This window comes from Orcinus orca, chromosome 6, assembly GCF_937001465.1.
Source record: "Orcinus orca chromosome 6, mOrcOrc1.1, whole genome shotgun sequence".
Classification (NCBI taxonomy): Eukaryota; Metazoa; Chordata; class Mammalia; order Artiodactyla; family Delphinidae; genus Orcinus; species Orcinus orca.
Genome location: NC_064564.1, coordinates 61,577,156 through 61,600,320, shown reverse-complemented (window position 1 = coordinate 61,600,320; position 23,165 = coordinate 61,577,156). Strand labels below are relative to the sequence as shown.

The 23,165-nt window shown below is 35.8% G+C and overlaps 1 protein-coding gene across 23 annotated transcripts in view; it reads right to left on the bottom strand.

The window, feature by feature from the left end:
• The window catches only part of PTPRD (protein tyrosine phosphatase receptor type D), a 2,143,853-nt gene that overhangs the window by 1,059,498 nt on the left and 1,061,190 nt on the right, over positions 1-23,165 (bottom strand). The window lies entirely within an intron of this gene.

The following is a 23,165-nucleotide window of genomic DNA, read 5'->3' as shown; positions in this document are numbered from 1 at the left end:
AAATAAAGTCAATAATCAGCTATATGGCATAATTATAAGATGAAGTTTATGTACCCCTAAAAATAAATGAAAAATAACTTATTTAGTATTTTTAGAAATTAAAATTTCTTGAAGACCATTAAGGTATTTCTATTCCAGGAAAATTTTACATTTTATTTGCTTGAACACTTGAGAAAAAATCTAAAACAAGCTCAGTTTTAAAATATAAACATAAAATTCTGTTTTCAATATGTCATATTTTTGACATAAACTTTATTTTTGTGTGAAAAATATCAGCTGAAGCCTCTTTGACCTTTATTATTCTATGTACCTATTGGGAATTTAATATCCACAAGATGTGGGTGTTGATACATCTTAGTTGTCTCAATGGAATAGAAATCAGTACTGCTATTAAAACAAGACTTTTCAAATTCTCCCACTGCACTGACCTATAAAGTTCAATAATACTTTGTATGGCATGCTTGTTGGCATGAACAACTACTCAAACCTCTTTACAAGTCATTGATTTCACACTGTTACATGCGCAACCTCATTTTATAATCATTATACTATATTACATATTCACAGACTACCACTTTTGTGTTAATAAGTAAACATTGAAAGTAAAACAGGATACTTCAGATTTCCAAATGATTTATGAAAGCCAAAGGGCAATGTAATGTTATAATAATGTTTTACAAAAGTGATTTAAACAATATCTATTCCATACGATGCATTTGTAAAAGATATGCAAAGCAAGATGAAACATGATCTGGAAATGTTAAAAATTATACAGTAAAAATGCATTTTTTTCAATTCTACCCCTTCATTCTCTCCCTTTTTTGGATGAAAGCAAATCTATGCCTGGGGAGCTATTCACGTAAACATTTCAAAGAAAGATTCGGTAGGTGGCAGACTTCCTCATTAGATTACAGTCTAAAGGGATCTCTTATTACCAAAGACAACTGTTGCTAATTACCAACATGGAAAAAAAGAAAACTACATTTAATAACTAAATCAAGAGCAGGGATGTGAGAGGTATATATTTGTTTGTTTTTTTCTTCAAATAGCTTAAATAAATATGGATATATCTTAAGTAGCAAAACTAATATAAACAAAAAAGGTGAGTTTCTCTGAATTAATCTGAAACCTGAATTTAAAGGAGAAGGAAGTTTCCAAAATGTATTTTAAGTATTTTTTTAGTAAATTTTATAAGGACATGTAAAAGCCTGCAAAGGGCTTTTAAAAGTAGAAGAGTAAGACTGTGAGCGCCACATTAGTCTTTAATTTGTCACTGCTCCATTTGTCAGTGTATTATTCCCCATGAGATTCTCCACTAAAAATGTGTCTTTCTCGTTCTCCATTTCTCTGTCTTAATTTCATGTCCGCCTTGTTTTCTTAAAATGTCACTCACTTTCTATGTTTTTATTACCTATATTTTCTGAAGCATACAACCAAAAAATTCTTACAGAAATAATACATGACCATGTTTATTATGTAAAATGTGAAAAATGAGACTATCCATTGTTAAGAATATAATCAAAATTGGGCATCCTTGGATTCTTTAAGATTTCTGGTTGTACGTTAGCAAAGGTTAGACATCTGGCTTGCAGGAAAAAGGCCTTTATTTGTAGCATTTGCCCATTTCCAGGAGGAAATACTCTCAATGTAGCCATTTTCAAACTACCAATATGAGGTCACTGAACACAGAATTGGGAAGAGATACTAGCAACTCATTTTACAATCCAGTGGGAGCTAGCTCCAGCATACCACTGTGGTATTTTGTTATAAAGTAGCTGTGGTTCTCACAAATCCCAGGGCACTCCAGTGATATATAAAGAATGAATTAATGTGTCTTGAATAAAAATTCATAATTAAACTCTGGTATAATTACAATGAATTCCCCACTGCTAGTCAGAAATTCAAGTGTTCCCATTAGTTCAGCAGGAATGCTCAAGATAAGCTTTTCAGGATTACAAAACATTTTAAATGGCCAATGAAATTTTTCACAAACCAAAAGCAAATACATTATAATATTTACACAGTTCTAATATGTTGGTTATATTTGCTTACCCTTAACTGTATATATCTGTGTAGCTATTCTGTAACATAAATGTGTTGTGAAATTCAACATTCCACAAACATTTATTTAACACCTACTATATGTTACTTCCCATGAGAGCTGTTTGGCAAAAAAAATGGGTGAATGAGATATAAATAATGTCAGATATAAATGTATATACACACATTATTCATGCTAACGGTTGGATATTAAATGCATGTAGTACAAAGCTTTCATTGTTTAAACAGAATCTGCATAATCATTGCCTAAGTGAAAAATTTGAAGGAGACCCCTAGAAGCAGATCTATTCCATTTCCCACATAAGAAATGAATATTGTATGTTTCATCTCTTCACTCCATTTGCTATTAAGAGTTTTAAAAATAAGGGTACAAAGCATCTATGTTTTGTTCTCCTCAAAAGATTCACTTTCACAAATGCAATAACATCTGGCACTAGCAGAAGGAGTTAGAGTTGACATTCTAAGCAACTCTTTTTCTTTTTACCAGTTCTACTGGATGACTTTGAGCTATATGATGGGCAAATGAAATAATTAGATCCTTTGTTGCAATTCATGAAAGAAATGTCTCATTAATAATTTGTGAAATGTAATGTACCGAGCATAAAGCAGGTATGTGGTGAATGAAAACTGCATACATAGACATAATGAGAGATAATTATAAATTCCTATAATTTGATGTGCAATATTGTGCCTGCTTAATAATATCAACAGTGAAGAATACTGACAATACTTCCAAAACAATGGGTTAAATAACAGATGTATGGCCTTATCTCCCTAGGATTACTTCAAAAATCTAGAGTTTACTCTCACCATGCCCCCCAAGAGGGCTTTCAAGACCATTACTACCATTACCCAGCTGAGTTTAATGGTCGATGGATCCTGAACACATAAATGAAGAGCCCAATAACTGAATCAGGAATCTGGAGTTTTCTCAAAGAAGAGAATCCTGGAGTCTCTAGATTTTTCAATATAAAAGGGTAAAGGACAATAGTTGCAGGAAAAAACATAAAATTCCTTTTCGACTTCAGTGTACTAAATACTATAAAATATTATAAAAATAATATGCTACAGTGAAAGAATTTTCCATAAAGTTCAAATACAATAAAGAAGCAGAAATGGATGCTACTTGAGAGGTGGGAGAGGAACCTCAAGAAGGAAGTGAGCCAGGTGTGGTTTAAACTGAAGGTCTTCCTAAGAGTGCTCTTTGGCTGATGAAGGTTAACCTTGATATTTAAGCCTTTATTATTACTTGTTATTTTTTATTAGGTAAATGTTGCCAAAGTTCAAAAACCAATAATCAAATATTAAAGAAAATAATAACCAAGTCTAAAATATATTTTTCCATTAAACTGTTAAAAATGCAATAAATTTATTTCCAAATCAAGCATATAGCATATAATGTAAATTTAATGATGGTACTAGTGCACATGTAACCACACTTTAAAAACATAACTCAAGGGACTTCCCTAGTGATGCAGTGGTTGAGAGTCCGCCTGCCAATGCTGGGGACACGGGTTCGAGCCCCAGTCCAGGAGGATCCCACGTGTTACGGAGAAACTGGGCCCGTGCACCACAACTGCTTAGCCTGTGCTCTGGAGCCTGTGGGCCACAACTGCTGAGCCAGTGCACCACAACTACTGAAGCCCGCATGCCTGGAGCCCGTGCTCCGCAACGAGAGAGGCCACTGCCATGAGAAGCCCGCGCACCGCGGTGAGGAGTGGCCCCCACTTGCTGAAACTAGAGAGGGCCCATGCGCAGCAATGAAGACCCAATGCAACCAAAAATAAATAAATAAAATAAATTTTAAAAACCCATAACTCAATATTAATCATCTCTTTAGTTCAATGAAACAACAAACTAAAGGACTTGGAGTGGGGTGACCTAACTGAAAACTACAGACACGGAGCCCAAAGAAGTTTGCTGCTTTTTAAATTGTCTAAAATTTCATGTTATTGTGGAAAGATACTTTTGTTGTTAATGTCTTTTAATGTCTGAATGCTTCAAGGTAATAATTAAGAATAAAAAATATAGATCAGAAAAACCATACAAATTGCTTTAGAATTTGATTCCTCCCAACAAACTGAAGGATAGAATATGAGTCTTATCCTTTCCCCATTTACCTGTGGCTTCCCTGTTCTCACATGCTTTCATTAAAAAAAACCAACTAAATGGGGGAAAGAATGTAGAGTTTAAAATGTATTATTTATATGCTTGAAGGCCTCTCTCTGGTCACACTGGGCCCCTATCACCTCCAAACCTTAAAACGTAGTATGGTAGCTAACATTTATTGAGTGATAATTTTAGGCTATACCTGTAATACGTTTCTGTATTATCTCATCTAATCCTTTCAAATCCTTATGTTTCCATTTTACAGATGAGGAGACTGAGGAACAAAAAGTTAAGTAATTTTCCCAAAGTCAGGCAACTGATGAATTTTGGGGTCAGAATTTTAACTCCTGAATTTTTATTCCAAACCTTGAGCTCTTTATCAATATATAATGTTTCCAAAAGAAAGGAGAAAAGAAAAAGCAACTTAATGAGTAGCGATGAACAAAAGACTGATCTATCACACAAGGGCTGCAACACAGGCATGGCAAATTTGGAAAATTGTGTTCAAATGACATTTCCAGTCACATAGTCCAAGAGTCTGTGTAAAGTCAATGAACTGTCTCTTGGGATCTGTAACTACCCATCCAAACAAGGACAGCAGTAGGGTCATGAATGAGTGGAATAATAAGTTCAGCAGGATGGAGGAAGGGAAGAGAAGTTTGAAAGTAAAGCAATTGATGCTTATTTACTCTATTACCCTTCCTAGCTTAATAACATTGAGTTTATTATGAAAGTAAGATTTGCAAATGTGAATTAATGTCTAACATTAATACCGAATTTTTAAATTTGGTAAATTTAAAATTACATGCCACATGTAAACTTTTACCCCAAAAGAAACCATAAAAATTCAATATATTCCTTCATGTTAGTCTGTTTTTCTAATCTCAGTTCTAAGATTCAAAGAAGTTTTATCAAAAGTGTTCTCTTGAGCACAATTGTAACTTCTATTTGATTCAGTATTGGAATGAGTTGGGCTGAAAGTTTAATACTGACTGAAAAATACAATTCTATATTACATATCTCAGTCTTCACATTTGAAGAATAGAAATTTAAACATTCTGAACATCAGAACAAGCAACAACGCTATACATATATTTCAGGCGCAATGTACTTCCTGCTCTAGGGAAGGTTTTGGGCAGTTCACTTTTTTCCCCCTTCCTTATAGATAAAGATTTCACTGTGGTGTGAATTTTAGAGATGTTTCTATCTTGTAAAACATGTATATTTAACTCTAGTAAGTAACCATTCAGGCTTTTCCCAAGTATCTAGTTGAATCCAAGCATGTAGTTTTAACTATAATACTTTTATACAAGTGCAAGGAAAAAAAGTTGTGACTGGAACAAATTAGATATGTTCCCCTCCATCCTGCCCCAGGGAATTTTTTTTCACAGGGAGAATAGAGCAGGCTACTATTACTGTAAATTATATTCCTACCACTATCATTTGTAGTGTTTCCAGAAGAGTATTTTAAAATCATCATAAATATGAATTAATTTTGAAATAAAAAGAACATGTCACAAATAAATAAGCTTTGCATCATATTATGACTACAAGTTATGTTTAATCTAAAAATATGGGGGGAGGCAATTATACTTTCAAAGTATTTGGTGGATTTAGCCAGATTTTATTTTAAATTTTTTAAAAATGTAGATTAGTAAACACTTAATCCTTACAGTGTTTTCAGAATATAAAATTTCCTTCAGTTTAACCATCTAGCTGTGATTCATGGTAAAAAATCATGCAGTAATATGAGACTTCAGTAAAAGTCTGAACAATTAAATATATATAAAATAGGGAAATTATTTTTCTTAGGCATATTCATTATAATAAAGAAAATAAAAGTGTTTCTGTATCTTAAGATTTAAACTGTCAGTATAAAGCCACATAAATGTTTGCTCAAAAATGTTTTTTTTGTTAATAATTTTGATATGTTGCTTTAAGGTTTTACTTTTCTAGACTAACTTTGCATGATGATGGGTACACACCTTTATTTCATAATGTATAAGAAAACTGGAAAATGCTGAATAATGGGAAAGATAATTATAAAACCTTCAAATAAAATTGTAAGATATTTTATGTTTAGAGAAGTTGTTTGTATTCTATACTGTCAAAATATGACTTTTAAATTAATGTAGAAAAAATCAACCCCTCTCAAATCAAGTATCCTAGGGATGAGAATACAATCAGAATAGATAAGAAATAAAGGAATGCAAAAAAATAAAGGTACAACTGGTGAGGAGAATAAGCCTGAAAAGTGGTCTTAACTGTTGGGGTGTATTTGAACCTTCTGAAAACATGGTGAAAGCTAGGATTCTATCCACAAAAATACCCATTTACCCCTACCCTCAAAAGTTCTGCAAAACTGCAAACATCAGCATTATTTCTAGAGAGCTGCATGGCTTCATGAAAATAGTCCATATCCTCTAGGTTAGAATTCTTGGCTCAGACCAAGACTCCAAACCTAGGAAGAGGGTTAGATGTTAACCACTAAGGATGCTAAACAGTACAGTAAATAGGAGGATACAATATGACCCTCTTAAAATAGAGAGCCCAAGCGGATAAGCTGCCACCAAATTGCTTTAAAGATCCTGAACCTATAGATTTTACTGGCCCCAAGGATGGCCCAGTAACGGCTTGAAGCTAATACTAAGGCCACCAGCTCAGGTTATAAAAGCTAGTTAAACCACATATATCAAAAATGTCTGGGCTTCCCTGGTGGTGCAGTGGTTGAGAGTCCGCCTGCCGATGCAGGGGACACGGGTTCGTGCCCTGGTCCGGGAAGATCCCACAGGCCGCGGAGCGGCTGGGCCCGTGAGCCATGGCCGCTGAGCCTGTGCGTCCGGAGCCTGTGCTCTACAACGGGAGAGACCACAACAGTGAGAGGCTCCCCCCGAACAACAACAAAAAAAGGCTCAGGAGATTGACATTTTAGCTTCAGGACCTACCAGCAGAACTGTGTGGATCTCAAAAAGAGGAAAAGAGGCCCATTACCTAGTGGATGCCAGTCATATTAGGAAATGAAATCCACAAAGGCACCTTGTAATCCCAGAGGTCGCTATCAGGAGATGCAAAGCAAGCAAGCCTGTCCCTACCTTAGGCAAAAGGTAAATGGGATCTTTTGCCCCGAAGTATTAGCAATCCCCTGTCCCCAAAGCCTGCAGGTAAGCTAGTTAAATGCATATAAATCCTTTGTTGTGGCTATTGATCTTATTGTGTACAGCCTGGATAATAGGGTTGTTAGTTGACCACTCAGGCCTAACTCTGTCCCAGGAGATGTGCTGGAACAAAATCAGCCAGTGTAGCAATGTATCACAGGATGACTGAGTGCCAGGTGCTAGCAGGCCCTGTTAGAAGGGCTTCAGCCAGTGTGCTACGAGGTGTAGATTCTGACCCAGAGCTCACATCCCTCTACATTTAATAGTGCCAACAGAAGCCATGTCTAAACCAGTCACTGTCTCCTTATACCATGCCTCAGATTTTATTACAGGCAGAATGGCTCTCCCAGTGTAACCAAATCAGACCCATCTGGCTGGCAGGTTTGTGCTCTAATGATCCTACTGTAATATTAACGAAGTGATATCTGGATTGTAAAGCTGCCATCCACAAAATGTCCCTACAGTTTAGAACATCAGCGTGCTCAAAGGTGTATGCATTATAAATCGGTCCCCACAAAGCTAGATCACAGGCATCAGTGCACCTGTGACGATCTGATGGAGGTCACTGAGATCTGCTCAACCAGCAGTAGAGCCCAGATTTCTAAGTATATCCCTAGCCAAGCCTCTAACATATATATTCAGAATTTAACATCAGCCAGCCACGACTGCCCTTCATGAATCTCCACTGGGGAAGGCCACCCTCCCCCCTGGCGGGCCTCTGTCACCCCTAAATACAACCACACATCGGACAATGTCTCTCTAGTCCAAGAGAATGCTCTTGGAGATGACTGCACCTCAGATGTGAGCCCCCAACTGAAGAGAATGATGAGAACTAAAATACTGCCTGTAAACAAAGGACGTTGCAGCCCTCAAGCCATGACATTACAGCCACCAGGATGGTGAGCTCTAAGGGAACTCAGGATGGAAACAGGATGCCCACCATCTAGCAGTCAGCTGCTGCCATCACCCCCAACAGTGCACTGGGAGGAAACTCAGAATGAGAAAACACAGGATACTGGCTCCAGATAGCTGAGGTATACATCAAAGGAATCATTTCAGTGGGCCCACACTCCTGTATCTTTCCATACCGAGAAAAGCACTCAATTCCTTAACTTGAGATATCTGTTTTTCTTTTATTAACAGTAATCTTTTGATGTTCTGACTACCCAGTTTGGTTGCCAAAAGCTCCTATATATTCTGGATTCCCCCTTCCTCTTCGGAACAGGTTTTTTAGCATTAACTGAGATGATTGATGTGTCCCAGGCTTAAAGTCCTAAGAATGTCTGCCGAATAAAACATAACTCTCACCTTTAGGTTGTGCATTTTTTCAACCAACAGTGACAAGGCAGATAACGTGCCCCAACCTCTTTGGACTTTGGGATTCTGCCCACCCCCCATCCCAGGTCACCTCTGCACCAGGATGACAATGAATGACTGTGGCGACTGTCAAACTTGAGACCAAGTTACAAAATTGCCTCCAGCTGAAGAACCCTGAGGACCCTACAAATACTATTTCTCTGAAGTCGCTACCTGCTTCCCTTGTGAAACTTGCCTCTGTGGAAATGCTTGCAAAACCTTGAGCAAGTCCCCTGCCAACTGCCTAGCAGCACTAGACACCACCTTTCTGGCAAGCCAAGCCACGTGTTCGCAGCCACGCCAGCCACAATAAGGTAATTCCTGCAACACCCATAACGAGACCAGCTTAGATCCCGAGGTTAGGGACCTCTTCCTGCTATGGTCACTGCTCAGTGTACTAGATGACAGCTTTGGCTTTCTACCTGATGTACCTATGACAGACTCTATCCCCTTCATTGTTCCCACCACCACAGACACCTCTTTATACCCCAAACTGCCACCTCCTCTTCTCTCCACATCTTATCCATAAGCCCCTACCCACTGTACATCACAACTCTGCACAAATGGGCCAGATTTAATGGATAAAATATATTCACACAAAACTCCAAGACAGCAGGCCTTACAAGAAAAATGATGTTGGATCTGTCACCATGCAGGGCTGACCTACAGTCCCATGTCACAGTCTACCTCACAGTTCCTACTGATCAGCCTCTTACGCTAATTCCCTCCGAAGCACCGGAAACCTCATTTAAGCTTACCAAAATTCTGTTCCTTTTGGTTTGAACTGACCAGTGTGGCCTTATCTGGGTAACCCCAAAGTACTCCACCCAAGGACCCTAATAAAGGCAGGTGCCCCAGGTCCTGCCACTCTGTGTGGTCTCTCCAGACATTCTGTATGCCTCTTCCAGGACCTGTGAGTAATCAGCTCTATGTCACTTTGTTCTCTTGGAACATGGTTCACCATCAAATACTCCCAGACACTACTTAACAAATGTCACTCCAACAAAGGCACAGCAAGGAGCCTAGGACCTTTCTACATGACCCTCTCTTGCTGCTTCTCATGGCTGACTTCTTATCCTTCAAATCTCAGTTCACATATCATTTCCTCAGCCTCTTTGACCATCATATTTAAATAAGGACCTTCACTTCATTTCTCCTTCCAGGAATACTTTTTGATAAAATTACCGTGTTTTGATCCACCACAGTACTTACCATAATTTATTAACATATTTACTTCTCTATTATCTGTCCCCTTGAACTATAACGTCCATATCTTGCTTACTATCACGTCTCCAATATGTGGCCCCATGATCTGTAAATAGCAGACTCTCAATAAATATCCATTGAATTAAAAAGAATGAGTGAGTAGGCTCTCCATCTCAGAACTATGAAGAACTTCAAAATAGCTTCTAGATTAGAATTCTACCTTCAGGCATCTTTGGGGATTTATTAGAGAAAAAAAGTTTAGAACTAGAGCTCGAGCATTTCAGTAATTTCTGCCAGTGATTTATGCAGCCAAGAAAGGAACTTGCATCCATTTGAAATGTGAAATAATAGTCCTCATTTGTCACAGTCTTGGATATTCACATTCATGTATTTGTAACTAAAAGATTTTGCAGAAAGGCAATAAATGGTGCATCAGAAGTCATCATTATAAAATTATATATTTAAAGCTGCTAGTATGCCTTTAAAGTTATTTTCAATTGAAGAATACAGATAAATTAAGTCAGCATTCCCCCCCACCAAGTTGTTAATTTAATCAATGTAGAAGTAAAACAAAAACAACCAAACAATAAAACTATGCACCAACTCTTTCAGGGTCCTTTCTGCTAGCTGTCTGCTGTACAAATCCTTTTCCCTTATGTTCAAAGCCCTTTCTTATACTCTTCCCTTCTGATCTCCCTACATGATGTATTCTTTCAGCTTGTGAATAACACAGGATTGTGACTCTAAAAATCTAATAGGAATAGCAACAGCACCTTCACATTGGGTATCTAGCAAGTAACACCACAGATGATAAACACAGATGGAGATGTTGCTGCTTCCCTGGGATCTGTGAATTCTAAACACTAAGAGACACCTTCTCCTAGCTCCACCCCCTTTACAAACAGTCCTTGTCTGTTGTTCAGCATAGAGGAAAGAATGGTTATACCCATTTTCTTTGTTATCCCTTGTGCAATTTAAGAGATTTAAATGTGATTTTCAGACACTATGCTTTAAGGGACAGACTACTGAAAGATAAATAAACGATTGTTTCTGGCATCTAGTTTCTAAGAGATTAAATGGGAACGGAAGCCCTCGTGGCCCCTTCGGATTGACACACAGATACTGCTATTAATTCAGCTTTCGGCCTTGGCTGTCCCAATCATTGGTGATTAGGCTGAAGGATTAGAACAACAGTCATCTGGAAATTTGCTTTACGAAGGAGGTAACTAGGCATCATCGAATCCCTAAAGTGTAAAATTAGACAAACAACAGCCATGGCCACACAATAAAACAGCAAGAGGCTATATTTACAAAGCCCAGACTTTCCTTTACTCCGTGATATCTTTTTCACTTTCCCCTAGATGAGAGGGTGGGTGGGAAGAGGGACAGTGAGTGTGTGAGATTGTGTGTGTGGGGATGGGTGTGTGTGTGTGTGTGTGTGTGTGTGTGTGTTGGAGTTGGGACAGGCAGGCAAAGGAGACCAAAACAAACAAACAAAGAAACAAAAAACAGAATATGTAGTACTATGGTGTTTAGGGTCTCTTTCCTATCATCTACTTGCTCTAATTTCTAAGAGAAGATTGAATTTACAATCAAAATATGGTAAAAGGAAAAATGGTGAAAGATTCTGATTAATCCTCTTACTACTTATTTTATCTATATTTTTACATTTTTCTATCCTTTCAGTTTTAAGCTGTTGAAGTATAGAAACAAAGTTATTAAATTATGTCTAATATTCAGCTCCTTGTGACTACATATTTCTCAGTGTTTATAATGAACTCTTTTGCATGTTTTGCCTGAAGTCTAGAACACAGCAAGAGATATATTTATTAGTATGTTTTATTACTTGCATTCATGGAAGTTTCCATGTTGGTCCTGCTTTTTCCAGCTCTTAAGTCTAATCACCTTAACTTTGGAGAGTCTATCAAATTCCATCTGTTAGTTTATTCCAACCCTGGTAATCACATTAACCAGCCAAATATAAAATCCATCTTCAGCAAACAGGAGTTTTCAGCAACCAGTATCTTTCACCATGATTATTATTCTAGTGTTTTATGCATCCTGCTTAGTAGGTCTTAAAGGTACAGCACAAAATAACCTAAGGTCCTGACTTCCTTGGGGATGTTACAGGGTATATTAAGCATGTCCTCTACGGGTGTCTACAGCCACTGTGCATCAAACATCATATGCCTACATTACAAACTGTAGAGCAGGGGCATAAATGAAGTACAGATTAAATTGAAGTTTCTTGTGAGATGACTATATATTATTTTTGATGGTGTTTTCCATAATGTTTACAAACATCGCTGGCCACAGATAGATTTTCTGCACCAAATGGCCAAATCCTGGCTCTACATTTATTCCTTTCTGTGGTTTGCCCTACTCTCTCCATAGTTGAGACCCTAAGACACAGCTAAATAGTTTAACAAGCTGCATTTATTGTAAGACGATTTGGCTATATTTATGAAATTGAATTCTATTCTTCTCAAAGTCAGGCTTGATGGCAGGCTTATTCTCAAGGCTTATTGTTTAAATTTGTCAGTTTCCAACTTTTTGATCACCAGTACCCCTGAGAGCTAGAGCATACTGTCATGTGCATCTAAAGTAAAATAGCCCCACAAAGGGATTAAATCAAAATCTCACTGGGTAGCACTATCTTTCACTCAACAAATAGTTGTTCACTGGTGAATTTGGCCTAGCAGCACTGGATGATTATAAGAACTGCACTTATGGCTATAGAACACCTGTGATGTCTGTCTCAAACTGAGACGTGTTGAAAGTGTGAAACACACAACAGACGTTGAACACTTCGAATGAAGAAACAATATAAAATATCTCAATATTTTAAAATACTGTCTATGGGTCATAAGGATAATGCACTGAATATACTGTGTTAAATAAATATACTTTAAAAATATTTTTATGTGCTTCTTTTCACTTTTCTATGTGTAGCAACTAGAACACTTAAGTTATATATGTGACTTGCATTGTCTATTGGATGGTGCCAATTTAGAAAGATTCTGAAGTTCTGTTGTCTTCTTAGGAGTCATAATTTTAAGAATAAGGCTGCCAATATTACGCAGAGATAAGAGTTTTCAATCAAAACAGCTACCTGGCTCTTTTTTTTTAAAATTTCATTTATTTATTGAAGTACAGTTGATTTACAATGTTGTGTTAGTTTCAGCTCTACAGCAAAGTGATTCAGTTATGGACACACACACACATATTCTCTTTTTAGATTATTTTCCCTTATAGGTTATTACAAAATATTGAGTATAGTTCCCTGTACTATACAGTAGGTCCTTGTTGGTTACCTATTTAATATATAGTAGTGGTTATATGTTAATCTGAAACTCCTAATTTATCCCTTCCTACCTTTCCCCTTTGGTAATCATAAGTTTGTTTTCTATGTCTTTGAGTCTATTTTTGTTTTGTATATAAGTTCACTTGTATCAAATGTTTTTTAGATTCCACACATAAGTGATATCATATGATATTTATCTTACTCTGTCTGGCTTACTTCACTTAGTATGATCATCTCTAGGTCTATCTGTATTGCCACAAATAGCATCATTTCATTCTTTTTCATTGCTGAGTATTATTCCATTGTATATATGTGCCACATCTTCTTTATCTATTCATCTGTGGACATTTAGGTTGTTTCAATGTCTTGGCTATTGTAAATAGTGCTGCAGTGGACACTGGGGTGCATGTATCATTGAGAGAAATACAAATCAAAACTACAATGAGGTATCACCTCACACCGGTCAGAATGGCCATCACCAAAAAGTCTACAAATAATAAATGCTGGAGAGGGTGTGGAGAAAAAGAAAACAACTCTCCTACACTGTTGGTGGGAATGTAAATTGATGCAGCCAATATGGAGAACAGTGTGGAGGTTTCTTAAAAAACTAAAAATAGAGTGCAATCCCACTCCTGGGCATATGTCCAGAAAAAAACATAACTTGCTCTTGTGTGGCAGATTTACTTGAGTGTTAGAAAGGCATCTGTGGGAAAAAGAAGTCCGAACTTGGGAGAGAGTCTATCTACCAGGTACTGGTTTATTGAAACAACATTTCTTATCCCAAATAATAACATACTGTAGAAAAAAATAGTTCATTGATAATAATAAAAGAAAGGGTCTTTTGCTTGTTGGTAACAAATTTACCAAGGTCTATTTTGGTAAATATCATAGTGGATATGCAGTAGAGAAAGACAAAGTTGGTGCTAATTTACTTAGAGTTCAATATGGGTAGCTTTCTTTTTAAAGTTTTGTACCTGTCTGAATCTCTGTCTGAGCTTCTGAAGGAAAGAATATCTGCTCTCATTACGCTTTGTTACATGTAAGATGACTTGCTTAGGTACTTTGGATATAATGGAAAATCAAATTTAATGGCGTCATAGGCCAACTTGGGACCACAGAACAATTTCACCAACCAATACCGTCAGGAATCATTCTTGAGCTACTGGGAATATAATTTGGATGTGGAGAGAGGAAAGGAGGTTTTTGCTTTTTCTCAGTGTTACTTCCAGTAAAAGAAAAGAAAAAGGGTGAGGTCAAGGAGTCCTGGAGTAGAGAAGTGGTAGAGAATGGACGGGAGGCTTTGATCCCAAGTATATGTCTTTGTAGAAATTGTGAAGGAAGTGCTAGTGGTGGCCAGGCTTTCAGGTCATGACTGTAGTTTGAACGAGCTAAGTGGCACTCCTAGTTGCAAGATGATGAGGTTTTTCAACGGCACATCAAACAGTACACTCATATTGTATGGCCATTTCTAACGTTATCTCTGTTTGAATTTCTTGCTTTTGAAGATGTTTTTAATATTTAAATATTAATACTATTCCTGGACTCTACCACCTTTGTCTTCAAGTACAGGAAAAAGCAAAGTATGATTTATTGGCATTGATTCCCAAAAAATCATATTTCATACATTTTCAAAAGTCATTATCACATTAAAGCATTTAGACTATTTGAATAGAATAGAAACTTTGAGGTTTTTAAGAATATTAAATTTAAAACATTTTATTAATTAAAGATACTAAAATAGAACTTGTTTCAGTCAGTTGATACAGTGGAAAGGAAAGTGTTTTCAAACAGTATTCACTTAGTGGAAAAGGGAATACATATTTTGAAATGAAGGCACCTGTCCTATTCTCCAAAGACTTGGCTTCATTCTGATTGGAGTGAAGCTATATGAGCCCAAATTCCAATTCAAATAAAAGATGACTGGGATATGGCTACATTATTCACTGTCCTATTAAACTGTCATATGGATTGGGCTGGGACTCAGGAGATAGGAATTGAAAGTAAATGTAACAAAAGTCTTGTTCATCATAAGTGTAGAGGGACTAGAATCAATGTGAAGGTGCCATGCTGTCTCACATAACCAAACAGCGATTTGGTTATCAAATCGCCTTACTATTAGGCAAGATCAAATCAAACTGTACAGATTTAATATGAAAGGTTTTTTCTTCTCTCATAAATGACTGGAGCTTAGATTATAGTATTTGAATTTTTTCTTACAAATGGTTTATAGACCAGAATTCACATGAGTGGAGCCATCTCTTTCCATGGGAGCTATCAAGTTGTACTGTGTAGGTCTTGGGGTCTAGCAGGTGGACTGATACATCTATGACATTTAAAGTATTAAGTACTTGAATGGGAGAAAATGTTTACAAGTAATATGACTGATATATATATATATATATATATACACACACACATACACACACACATACATATAGGTTAATATCCAAAATATATAAACAGCTCGTACAACTCAACATGAAAAAAAACAACCACCCAATTAAAAAAATGGGCAGAAGACCTGAATGGACATTTTTCCAAAGAAGGCATACGGATGGAAAACAGGCACATAAAAAGATGCTCAACATTGTTAATCATCAGAGAAATGCAAATTAAAACCACAATGAGATATCACCTCACACCTATCAGAATGGCTATCATCAAAAAGAACACATATAACAAATGTTGGCTAGGATGTGGAGAAAAGTGAACTCTTGTACACTTTATGCTGTTGGTGGGAATGTAATTTGGTGCAGCAACTGTGGAAAACAGCATGGAGGTTTTTCAAATAACTAAAAATAGAACTACCATATGACCCAGCAATTCCACTCCTGGGTATATATCCAAAAAAAAAAAAAAAAAAAACCTGAAAACACTAATACAAAAAGATACATGCACCCCAATGTTCACAGCAGCATTATTTACAACTGCTAAGATATGGAAGCAACCTAAGTGTCTATCAACAGGTGAACAGATGAAGAAAATGTGACATATATGTGTGTGTGTAATATATATATATAGAATACTACTCAGCCATAAAAAAGAATGAAATTTTGCCATTTGCAACAACATGGATGGACTTGGAGGGTATCATGCTAAGTGAAATAAGTCATACGGAGAAAGACAAATACTGTATGATATCACTTATATGTGGAATCTAACCAATACAACAAACTAGTAAATGTAACAAAAAAGAAACAGACTTGCAAATATGAAGAACAAACTAGTGGTTACCAGAGTGGAGAAGGAAAGGGGGAGAGGCAAGAAAGGGATAACAGATTAAGAGGTACAAACTACTATGTATAAAATAAATAAGCTACAAGAATATACTGTACAACACAGAGCATATAACCAATATTTTATAATAACTATAAATGGAGTATAACCTCTAAATTGTGAATTACTAGGTCATACACCAGTAATTTATATAGTATTGTTTATCAACTATACCTCAGTTTAAAAATAATAAAGTATTAAGTACTCTGTGATTCAGTGCTTCTGTACATTTAATCCTTATCTTTCATAGTTCAAAAGCAACATGTCACTGCTATAGATATTTTAATTTACAAAAACTGATTATATATAGTATGTATGTGTGTGTGTATATATATATATATATATACACACACACACACACACACACACATACACACACACATACATAACCCAACATACATATATATGGGCATACATGTGACATTTATATTACTAAAGATCAAAAGAAACAACTGGATCTCAGCTGAACTTATCCCTTTGCTAATAGTGACAATGGCAATAAAACTTCTCATGGAGCAACCTGCACACCAATGATCTTTCATTTTGACAACAGGAATCATAAAACTTCAATTTTAAATAATAAATCAAATTGTTGACATTTTACCTAAATCAATACTCTTCTCATTTTGAAGAAAAAACGAATACTTCTTTAAATGAAATTAAATAATTTATTGCTTAAATAGATGAGGAAAAATAAAAAAGAAATGTCGAAATTGCTATATTTTATAATTACCCTTATTTATTATGTCCTTATATTTCTGACCAAGTTTTCTAATTTCATTAGATTCTGATTTTCAAATTTCGTTGTAGGAAATGTATTGCTTCCATGTACTTATTTTAAAAAACTCAATACATTTGAACTGCTTTATTTTTTCTTTGCCAAAATTTTAGACTAATTGGAGTGCAGCTTAGACATTCATAAGTTATATTTTATGCAAAATGTGATTCAGTCAGGTAGCATTACAGCAGTCATATTTATAATGTTAAGCATTTAATTTTTTATATTTTATGTTTTAAAGGGACGGGTATATCTTGAAATACATATTTAATATTTTTTGCCCATAGCATTGCTTCTAAAAACATGTTTCCTATAAATGAAAAGCATATTGAATTTACCAGAAAATTTCATTCATAAAATGTAGACCGCTGACATTTTTATGCATCAAATATTTTATGTACCTATCTGACATACTGACAGACATAGGATGGTGATCTATGACTAGATTTTAATTTAAAATTTCTATCCTGCCTCATTATTTTAATTACAAAAGTACATGTCATGTTTGGCACATAAAGACGTTGGTAATCTAGTCCTACCTTAACCTCAGGCCACTTTCAATCTCACACTCTTTCTTTTTTTTTTTTTGTGGTACGCGGGCCTCTCACTGTTGTGGCCTCTCCCGTTGCGGAGCACAGGCTCCGGATGCGCAGGCCCAGCGGCCATGGCTCACGGGCCCAGCCGCTCCGCGGCATGTGGGATCTTCCCGGACCGGGGCACGAACCCGTGTCCCCTGAATCGGCAGGCGGATTCTCAACCACTGCGCCACCAGGGAAGCCCCAATCTCACACTCTTGAGGTAGCCAAGAACAGCTTTCCACAAGGTACCATATCCGTTTAGGGAAAACAATGGTATATTTCACGTTAATTAAAATAATGGTTCGTAAAGTTGAATAATGGTTGACGTGACCAATTACCACCATAAAGTAGGTGCTAAACCTAATTTTACACACTCCTGCAAAATGACTCAATCTTAATCTATCAGAGTTTTGCTTTTTAAGTTCAAAGTTTCCTAATTAGCTTAGAATCTTGGACGTTTTAAGCGTAATTTAGCAGTGGGATAAATGTTTCAAGAATACAGACCATTGGAAGAGACAGTATTTAAATTCAGAACCCTCTGACTCCACAGTTTTGTTTTATCCACTAAACCAAATTATTTCTCAGTAAAGTACTAGTCAAATGTCAATAGTCACCACCACCACTTTGGGTCCTGATGTGCACTTGCCTCTAACCATAAAGGTAGGTATTTGCCTATGAGGATATACCTGTGTTGAAATTAATAGCAGCTGTCTGGGGAGGCCCATGACCCTCATAGGTAGGACCACTGTAATATTTACCTTACAAACTGGAACTTTTTAAGGGTAAAAGGAGGAACTATTAGTAACTATGCTGTAACAATAAGAGCAAATTGAGCCTCAGGCAAAAGCAGAAGTATGGTCATGCCATTCTGAAGGAAAGCAAGATGGAGTTACGCTTTTTAAACTCCTAATGTTCATTTTAACACACTTCGATCCTTTACTATTCATTTCAGTGATATGAGGCAGGCATTTTTATCTTCATTTTAAAGTTGAAGGGAGTGAGGCCCAAAACAGGTATGACAATGAGTAATAAGTGAAAGAACTGACATTTATGCAATGAATGATCTACTAGACTTTGCAGCATATTTTTATTTCTCAGAACCAAAAAAGTAATTTAAAAAATTGGATTGATTACTTATTATATGATGCAAAAGATTATGATGAAGTTAATGAAGACTATGGAAAGAATGCTGTTGAAACCATACATTTTCATTATAAGTGTTTCAAAAAATAGCACAACAAATCAATGTTAGAGGCAGTGGAATGCTGTTGCTCAACCTTTGGTGATTCCCAAATTGGACTTTTTAACCTCTTCAATAATAGTTTTCAAAATTTAGGGTAAGGATTGATTTGTGTGTGTTCTAAAACTTTCCCAGAATTCATAACCAGTGGTCTAAAAATGTAATAACACAGAAGGAAATATGACATTTACATTTGTACCATGGATGTTTCCTCCTAAAGAATTTGTCATCCTAAAAAATTTTGGTTTATGTTTTTTTACTTCCATTGTCTCAAAGAATTTGGGGGATTTCATTCTTAAATTATATAAAATTATTCTTTAATCCTGTGATGATTTTAGCAGTAAATAAACTGCTTTGATAATTTGAACAGTCAAAGGCATTTGCATCTAGACCTCTTTAATTTTGATGATATTTGCTCTATAGATTAACTGCATGTGTATAAAAGGCGGCACCAAAGTTTAATCAAGGACTAAATGACTTTAGACAATAAGGAAGGAAGTGAAAGGACAGCATCTTTAGTTGTAGAAATGCCTTTAAGGTCTTGGATTCTGACATTCTGAGAGGTTAATGGCTGTATAACAATAATAGTCAAAATCTAAACAATGTTATTCATCATTTATGGAACCCATGCTATATATGTCAGGCATAGCGCTAAGTATAATACTTTGCATACATTATATCTAATTCTTACAACAAACTTCCATTTTGTAAACGAGAACAGTGAGACTGAGAGCAGTTATGTAAATTGTCCAAGGTCGCACAGCTAGTGCACAGTAGATCTTGCAATTCAAGCCTGAGTTAATTTCCTAACTCACCCCATTCTCCCCATCCCAAATAGTTCCAATTTCTTAAGTGTCAGTGACAAAACTTGTTGTTTGTAGAGCACTGAATATCTTTTTTAAAAATGCTATGCTCTGAAATGTTTAAAGAAGATTTTAAAAACCCAGAATAGTTCATATGTCTCTTTTTTGTTAAATAAAGATGATACTTGAGTGTAATCCTCAGGATTTTACCCATGCTGGAAGTAAACCCAAAGTGCAGGTATGTCTTCTCCAGCATTTGTTTTTTGTTTTTTTAAGTAATTAATTTATTTTTATTTTTTTGGCTGCTTTGGGTCTTTGTTACTGTGTGCGGTCTTTTCTCTAGTTGCGGAGGGGGGTGGCTACTCTTTGTTGCAGTGCGTGGGCTTCTCATTGCGGTGGCTTCTCTTGTTGTGGAGCACAGGCTCTAGAGCGCTGGCTCAGTAGCTATGGCACACAGGCTTAGTTGCTCTGTGTCATGTGGGATCTTCCCAGGCCAGGGCTCGAACCCATGCACCTGCATTGGCAGGTGGATTCTTAACCACTGCACCATCAGGGAAGTCCCCATCATTTGTTTTTGCAGCTCATTTTTGAGCTACTTATACATACTGTGAGAATGATTACTTTTCAACTCCTTGTTTGTCATAGTGAATATGACCTAAAAATCTGAAGGATAATTACTTCATAAGTCATAAAGACTCAGGCTAATTAGCTGTGGCATTTTGGAGTATGGGAAAATACTCACACAACGGTTCTGAAGGTCTGTATTTTTCCTTATGTTTCTTTCTGTTGCAATGTGTACTGTCCTCAATGCCTTTAGACCATCTTCCTCTAGGGAGTGCAATTCATTTTCTAGCATCTTAAAACAGTCCTTATATGAGGGGATAAACAAGTAAGTTTAATATATACACACATCCCTCTCATATTTAGTAACATGAACTATTTTCTAGCATATTTCATCTCCATTTTAAGGAAAGTAAATCAAAACATTTCAATCCCCTGAGAAAATGTAGTAAGTGATAAAAAAAATACTGATGATTTTTAGTAGACTTTATGAAAACTAACTCAAAATTATTTCCAAATAATAATAGTTTCCAGTTATTGAGGACTTGACTCTTCACAAACATATTATTTAATTATCTGGCACTGTTAGGACATAGGTAACATTGTTATGCCAATTTTATAAGTGGTAAAAATAAGCTAGTGAATTTAATTAACTTGCTGTGTCTACACAGAATTCAAATTTGAACCAACGCTATTAAACACTATTACATATAGGTCTCTCAAAGAACAGAAATTATTTAATTGATGACAATCACCCTTGTTTCACAGATTGAAAGCCTTAAGTAATTAAGTCAGTGGTGAAAATAAAACTCCTGAATTTCTCCATTGTCCTTCTCAGAAAGATCCAAATTATCTGGAAAGCACTGCAGTTTTAAACACCAAGTAAGTATAATGTAAATTTTCTCATAAAACCACCACAGGGTTAGACAAACTGACAATATTGAATATATATTTGATATACGAATTATGTGATGAAAGTAAATCTGAGAGGCTACTCAGGAAGATTGTCATAACACAGACTGCTAAAAATAGTTATTTTTCTTTTCATGAGCAAAAAAAAAAAAAAGATAAAATTTGATGGTAAGAGAATCTTGGATCAATTGTCCTAACATACAATTTTACTATCAAAAGTACCATGAAGATATTGCCCACAAAATTTATTCCTGGGCACATTGAAAGAGTAAGGACATTCATATGCTTCAGGGATTAAACCTATCAGTCCAAGGGTGCATGAATAATATGTGAATCATTCTGTTGATGGTGAAGGAGATAGTGATTGTTGGTATTCACACCTTTCTTAAGTCATGTGCTGACATTAAAATAAGTGTATTTTCTCTTTTAAGTTTTTCTGCTTGAGACATTGCTCACGAGGGGAAAAAGCAGAATTGTTCTCTTAAAAGAAAACATACTCAGTTAAAACTGAAAGTATATTCGAAATATAAGTTCCTTTTCAAATTTAAAATAATTTTCTTTCAGCTCTCAGAACACAAGAAAAGATGATGGATTCATTGCATACCATGAATATGCAAGTTGAAACTCCAAGAAAACGGTATAACATTTTAAAAGGTGAAATTAAAAAGTTATTATTGATTTTGTAGTGCTTCTTTACAGTTTTCATAAATTCCTGCTATTGCTCCAGCTATAGTGACATACTTTCTTCAACAAGGTTATTATGTATAATACATGGAAATATATGCCATGTGTTTTTAGTGTATATAGTGCTTTGGCCATGGAAGATTAACTTGTCTTTAAGATACTGATATTCTTGTTGAGGAGACAAGACTAACATCCATCAATAAATAGAGAAAAATAAAAATTATATGACAAAATGCTAAAACATGTGGTACACAGACTGTAGGTAACCTAATACTTGAGAGAAGAGAAGACTATTAAGTGTTGGATTAGTCAGAAGGTTATTCAAGCCTGGAGAGGCTTCCTTCATATGTCACTATGAGTCTGTACTTGCCACCTGAGTCAAGTTGGGCAAGTTATTCTACTTCTCTGGGCTTCCGTTGCTTATTCTCTTGAAGATATAAAATAATGCCTATATCAGAGATTTTATTATAAGAAGTAAATTGGTATACATTGGAGTGTGCACTCTACATACTTCTGTGATGATGAGGATGTTTGTAGCAGAGTTTACTTAAGTAGTGAATGGTGGAATGTAGAAAGAATAGGGGCAGAATGGGCAGTAGAGAGTTAAGAAGATGATGAAATATTTTAAATATTTATTACCAAGAAAAAAAAATGGACTTGGTAAAGTAGAAATTGGAAGGTATCAAAGTCCAACACAGGTGGGTTTAACTCTTGACTCTCACAATTAATTATCAGTGTGTTTTCAAGCCTTGCTCTTCCTCTATTTTCTCATCGTGGAATTCAAGTGGCCAAGACAGACCACTTTAAACTTTATTGATAATATGATCACAGGTGCATTTTTAATTATCTTACCACATTGCTTTCCCCATCAAATGTCACTAGTAATTTCATACAACAAGCATGTTGCCCTTATGACATTAGAGAATACAATTTAGAATCATTTAGGATAGGAATACAAATATCAGAAATAGTTTGAAGATCATATGAAAAAACAGCAAACGTATCTGTTATATTCAGCAAGCTTGATTTATCCATTAGACTCACAATCTACAAACATTTAATGTCCCACAAAATGTTTTATTTCTTCTAGAATCAGAAGAAAAAAGGAACATAATAATAATCAATATATATAATAATCCAGA